Source organism: Tenrec ecaudatus, chromosome 12 (genome assembly GCF_050624435.1).
Source record: "Tenrec ecaudatus isolate mTenEca1 chromosome 12, mTenEca1.hap1, whole genome shotgun sequence".
NCBI classification, from domain to species: domain Eukaryota; kingdom Metazoa; phylum Chordata; class Mammalia; order Afrosoricida; family Tenrecidae; genus Tenrec; species Tenrec ecaudatus.
This window is the reverse complement of record NC_134541.1, coordinates 126,842,538-126,848,537: the sequence shown is the minus strand read 5'-3', so window position 1 is coordinate 126,848,537 and position 6,000 is coordinate 126,842,538. Positions and strand designations below refer to the sequence as shown.

The following is a 6,000-nucleotide window of genomic DNA, read 5'->3' as shown; positions in this document are numbered from 1 at the left end:
AGTTCTTTGCCCAGCTCTGAGGGGGATCTCCCTGAGAGTGTCCCCCCCACCACTGCCCCCTCACCAATCCTTAGGGCTGTGCCTTCCCAAAGTGTCCAGTTTGGCAAAGCCCAGCACAGGAGCCTGAGTGAATGACCAGCTTCTCTGATTTGGATTGAGACACCTGGGAAGGGCAGGTGCGGCTCCCTGATCCTGCAGAGGACCCCTGGACTGGGGGGCCAAGAGGGGCCAAGGGAGCATAAGGGGGGCTGGCCTACCAGATGGGGTCTGGAGTCCCACTGGACTTTGTGAGACTGTGGCCTTCCTTCCCTTCCATTGGGCGCAAGCTTGGAACGTGCCCCCCCACCTCTGCCCCCCACAGAAGGCAGAATGCCAGTTGAGATATCACCCCCTATCCCCCATGGTTCGGGCACTCCGGCCGCCGTCCTGGGGGGGAATCCTAATCGCTCCCCTTGGGGGGGGAAATCCCCCACGCCCGCCCTGCCGCTCGGTGACCTTGACCCAACCGGACTGGCCTCTGCGCCCCAGGGTCCAGGGCGTGCCCCGGGTTTATAATCCCTCCCCAGGCCGGCGCAGGGGGTGGAGGAGGGGCGTCGCCGGGCAGCCAGGGGCGCTCCCCCTGCGGTGCCCAGACCCGGGCGCGGGGCGCGGGGCGCGGGGCGGGCCGGGCGGCTAATCCCGTATGTAAATGGCAGCCAATGGAGGGTGGTGTTGCGCGGGGCTGGGATTAGGGCCGGGGCGAATGGCTGGCAATCTTACTGGGATTACAGAACAAAGAGCCTCCCCGGCTCCCGCTCTCGCTCGCGCCCCGCGCCGCGCCCCGCCCTCCGCCGCAGCCGCGCCGGGGGTGGGTGGGGGCCCGCAGCCCCGCGGCCGAGACCCCCCCGCGGCCCGCCCGCGCCTCCGCGGCCCTCCTTCCCCAGTCTCCCGGATTAATTAAGGCGGCAGCGGCGGGAGGCTGAGTCCTGGCCGCCGGCCGGGCCGTGCGCCGCTGGCAGGAGCGCTTGGGGATCCTCCGAGGTAGGAGAAACTTTTGCGGGGAGCGGGCGCCGAGACCCCGCTCCGCGGCCCCTCCCCGCCCCGGGCCCCCCCCGCCCCTCCCCCTCCAGGTGTTCCAGAATCCGGGGCCGGTTTGTGGGCGCCTGGGGAGGCACGTGACTGGGATTATAATTCGGGGAGGGGGAGGGGAGGCCCGGCCGCCCCCACCTGCCGGAGGGGTGGGAGCCGGGAGCTGTCACCCGGCCCGCCCCGAGGTGGGGGCGCCCCGGGCGGGCGGGCGGGCGCCCGCAAGGCTGCCGCAGTTGCCGAATGAGGTCAGTCGGGCTGCCCGCGGCGGCGGCGGCGGCGGCGGCGGGCCCTATGTGAGAGCCGAGGGGGCTGGGAAGGCCGCGGCCCCCGCCCCCCACTCACCTCCGCCTGCCTCCGTCCCGGCGGTCTCGGGGCCGAGGGTCCCCCGCCCCCCCACGCCTGGGCTCGAATCCAACCCAGTGAAGACTGCCCCGCAGGGGTGCCTGTTGGGGTCCACTGGGAGGGGCCAACTAAACTCGGGGTGGGGTGGCAGTGGAGCAAGTTGGGGGGTGCCCGGTCTGTGGGTGGTCTGTGAGTTCTTGCCCAGGGGCAGGGAGGTGGAGAAGGGACCAAAGGGTGCTTGGTGTCCCCCACCTTCTGCCTGCTTGGGTCCCAGGGAACGCTGCGTTGTGGCCTGGCCTGGACACTCCAGCCCCAGTCTGTGGCCACCGAGAGAGACTGCTTTGCCCGGGCCAGAGTGCAGGACCGGACCGGACCGGGCAGTAGAGAGAGCTCTGAGCTCAGAGTGGGTGCTGGAGGGAGCTGGCACAGTGGACTCTTAGTCCCCACGCCCGGAGTGGGGCAATGCCTGTGCCTACCTTCCCAGCCAAGGAGAGGAGTTCAGCAAGTAGGGGTCTCCCTGCTGGGCCCGGGAGGTGGGGGGCCATGATCCTCTGGGATGGAGTGCCACCCGGCCCCTATGGGTGCAGGCTGCCGAGGCACCGCCCCAGGCCGGGAGGGTGGAGGTGTGGGGTGGGGCAGGCCTGGACCGCTTCTGGAGGGCATTTGTGGTGCCTTCTGATCAGAGCCAAGGGGAGGGGAGCTAGAAGCTGCCCTGGTCCTCTCTGGCCACGGTCCCTACCCCCCTTCCCCAATCTGAGGTTGCCCCAAGCCTGGGCGGCGCCCCATTTATTTTAGCAATGTCAGTCCCGGAGGGAAGGAACACCACCAGCCTGGCTGGTTTAATTGGAGCAGGAGGAGGCAATGGGGAGGGACTGTCCCTAGGGACAGCGAGAATGACCACCCTGTGTGGGACCCAGAAGGGGGAGGTGGACACTGACCTCTTTGGAGCAAGCAGGTGGCTCAGTGTCCCAGAAACCCCTGTCCTGCTTGTGGGATGGGGCAGAAGCCTAGGACCACACCCAGTGGTCTTGCAGGGAGGGTGACTTTAGGAAGTCACTGTTGGGACTCAGAGGGTCCAATAAGACCCCGAAACCTCCAGTGGTCTCTGGCTCATTCAAAATGTGGGAGAACTTGGGGCTGCAGTTGGCAAAAAACCCAAAAAACGAAACAGGTCGTGAAGGCAGTGTTGCAGGGGGGCTTGCTAACCTACTTAAGAGGCCAGCTCTCTGAAGGCTGGAAGGAGCAGCGTTGCTTTGCAGTGTGCGCATCACTAATAATTGTCATCTGCTCCCTTAAGACAGGCTCCCGAGAGCCCTGTGAATCTGCGTCCCCACCACCGGTTCTTGTACTCGGCTTTTGGACCATCACCCGGAAGGCAGGCGGGATCACAGGGGTCTGGAGATGGCTCTCCTTGCAGTCGGCCGGCTCCTGGTCTCCTTGACTGAGGTGGCCATGGCTGGGTTCCAGCTCAGGTGTTGGAGACCCCCACTGAGCTTTAGGTGGTAGTGGTGGTGGGCGTGACCTGGTGGGTGACAACTCCAGGCAGCCATGCCCTTAACTGTGACCTTCAGCCCACAGTCCACAGCCTCTTTCCTGGTCCTGGTTCATTTCACTCACTCACTCAGCCCTGCAGTCTTGCAATCCCCTGCTTGCCCCTGCAGGGCCCATGCAATTCCCCTTGCATGGAAGATCCTTCCTATCCTGCCCCTGGGCCAGTGAGGTGAGCCTCTGGACCCAGCTTGTGTTGTCGGCGTCCTGGGGCTGGGAGCTTTTCTGTTGCCATGGCTGCCCAGAGTGTCATGTCACCTTTTTATGTCCATGGTGTCCTGGCCCTCCTCTGTCCCAGCATGGATCTCGGACAGGTATTGTGTGGGGTGGGCTGGAGGTGTGCTTCCTGAGGGCCTGGCCCTCTAGCACTTGTTGAGTGGCTCTACAAAGGAATGAATGACTCTACCCTGCTCCCCAACCCTGATTACCCAGTAGCCTGCTGTCATCGTTCATTCTTGCTGCTGGGCCAGGCCCCCCCCCATTGTCCTGAAGCCCCCACCCCCACCCCTCCTGCCCTGTCTCCCTATTGACCTAACCTGTTCCTTCCTCCAAGCCCCGCTCCCCCTGCCCCCAAGCCAAGGACTCTCCTCCCCAATCATCATCCGCCTCTTGGGTCCCTGACACCTGGCTCCTTCCTAGCATCTCTCCTTGATGCTTGGAAGTCAGGGGTACAGCCAGGGGCTTTGGGACATGCTGGGAAAGTGCCTACCCTCCATCGGGCTGAGGGAGTCTGCAGGGCCCAGGGGTGGGGCGGGGTTGGCATGAACCCCGGGGCCCTTAACAGTCACAGCCACGGAGGAGCAGACCAGGACCCAGGGCTCAGCCCCCTCTCCCACCCCCTTACTCTGTCTAGGTCTACCAGAGCTTCCTGGAGGGTATTGGCTTGTGAGTCAAGGGATACTTCCAGACACCCGGAAGGAATTCTTGAGCATGGGCGGCACGGTGGGGAGGGTTCTTTCTTGTGGGACAGAAGGCTGGCAGACAGTGGGACATGTCAGGTGGTTGGTCACAGGGGACAATGGAGTGTCCTGCAGGGATCTCCAGGAGGGGAACCCTGTCAGCCATTGGGAGAAACAGCATGCCTGCTGGAGACCTCTTTCTCCTTGGCTGTTTTTGGAGGGTCTCAGCCCAGGTAGCTGGAGGCTGCAGGGGTTATGGTAGAGGGTCCCTGGGCTGTGCTGGGATGAAGGGTGCTAAGCCCTGCTTTAGCACTGCTTCCCCCCCCCCAGTTGAAGTCTCTAACTGCATCCCTGCTGTGTTCCCCCCCCCCCCCGTGGCCCCTCCCTCTGGGCTGAGGGACACTGTCATCCTCGGGTCCAGGAGGCAGTGAGAACCTGGGACCCAGTCTTGGCAGTGTCTCCCTGGAATTCCTCATTTCCCTGGATTTCTGGCAGGACCGATTATAATTGGAATGCTCCCCGGAGTGGATACTCCCCTGTCTTTCTCAGAGGGCCCTGAGGGCAGGGTCCTAGGTCAGTGCTGGGGAGGGCAGGGGCTGGATGAGCTGGAGGCCTTGGATAAACTGGGAGTGGCCATACTTGTTCCCATGGTGGGGCGGTGTCCCAGGCAGGGGCCGAATTCAAGGTTCCAACCCCCTCCTCTTGAGCCTGAGAGGGGCTGGGCCAGCCCTGGGCTATTTGTGTGCCCACCTGTCTCCCTCTTTCAGGGCCACCTGCTTAGAGCTGCCAGAGCTAGCCAGTAAAATCAGGCGGCCCGCTTAAAGTCGGGTTTCCAAGAAGCAAGGAAGCAGGCGATAGTTAACCTCGAGCTCACTGCCAGCAAGACCCCGACTCTCAGGCTCTGGGGGTGTGGAGGTTACAGGCAGGACTGCTAATCACCAGGTCAGCGGTTGAAACCCAACAACTGCTCCGAGGGCAAAGATGAGGCTTTCTACTTCTGTAAAGAGCTACGGTCTCGGAAACCCACCATGGCAATCCTACCCTCCCCTAGGGTCGCCCTGAGTCGGCATCGACTACTGGAGGGCAGTCAGTTCTGAAGGTTAAATCTTTATGGGAGCAGAAAGCCTCGTCTTTCTTCCGCGGAGAAGCTGGTGGGTTTGAACTTGTGACCTTGCAGTTAGTAGCCCGGCCCGTAACGGACAACGCCACTAGGACTCCTTTGCGATATTGGGGACACGCTAAAAAACGGGCTTGTCATTTCTCTCTGAGGCTCAGCCTTAGTGTGTATGTGTGGGGGGTCCTGTGTAACTGGTAGCCCCAAGTGGGAGACTGCTGGGCATGGAGTCAGGCCGAGCCTGAGCTGGCTGGTTGGCTGGGGTGGGTTTGAACCGGGCAGAGCTGGTGTGAGGGTCTCCCCTTCTTGCAGGCTTGCCCACCTGGTCTCAGAGTCAGGACTCTCCTAGGCCCGGGTGGGGTGATCTCTGGGGCTCCTGGGTCCCCAGTCTGGGTTGCCCTTGGCTACAGTCTGATGTGCCTGTGTGACCCTTATAACTTCTGAAGATACGCTGGGGGTGGGGTTGCTGGGAAAGGGAGGGGGTGGGAGGAAGTTGTTGGAAACGCTCTATCAGGCACCAAATTAAGATTTTTAGTCCAGATTTGAAAAGCCAGTTCTGAGCACTGGGAACCTACTCTATGAGAACTGCCCCCACCCCTGCCGCCTTCCAGACTTGGGGAGGGGCCTTGGCCGCCTGAGCTGGGCCTGCAAGGAGGTGGGGGTGGGGTGAGTGGGTGGGTGGGCGGGGTAGCTGGAAGGTGAGCACAATGTGGGGCTGTTGAAGTTGACCTTGCGCCCCCCCCCCCCCCCCCGTACGGGCTGGCATAGAATCTGGCTTCCCAGCCGAAGCAGGATGGGGGAGGATTAGGAGGCGCATGATGGGATGAGGGGCCTGCCTGTATCTGCCAGTGTCCCCACCCCCCACCCCCACCCCCAGGCATCCTTGAGCTCCTCTGTGGCATGGAGAGGGTGTTCTGCCCGTGTGAGGATGGGGGATACTGGAGTGAGGTCCTAACTAAGGACTTGGGGTCCTGGGCAGTTTGCAGGAGCTTGGCAGGGAGGTGGGGTCAGGGAGGGAGGGCAGACCGT

At 63.2% G+C, this 6,000-nt stretch overlaps 1 protein-coding gene across 2 annotated transcripts in view; it reads left to right on the top strand.

Moving 5' to 3' along the window:
- Positions 1 to 682: 682 nt before the first annotated feature.
- The window catches only part of GTF2IRD1 (GTF2I repeat domain containing 1), an 87,425-nt gene continuing 82,107 nt past the window's right edge, over positions 683 to 6,000 (top strand). The window contains exon 1 of one of the 2 annotated variants that reach the window (XM_075564848.1): positions 683 to 1,020. The gene's annotated coding sequence lies outside the window, so the exon portion shown is untranslated. The remainder of the gene's footprint in view (positions 1,021 to 6,000) is intronic. The other variant, XM_075564847.1, reaches the window with a different exon arrangement.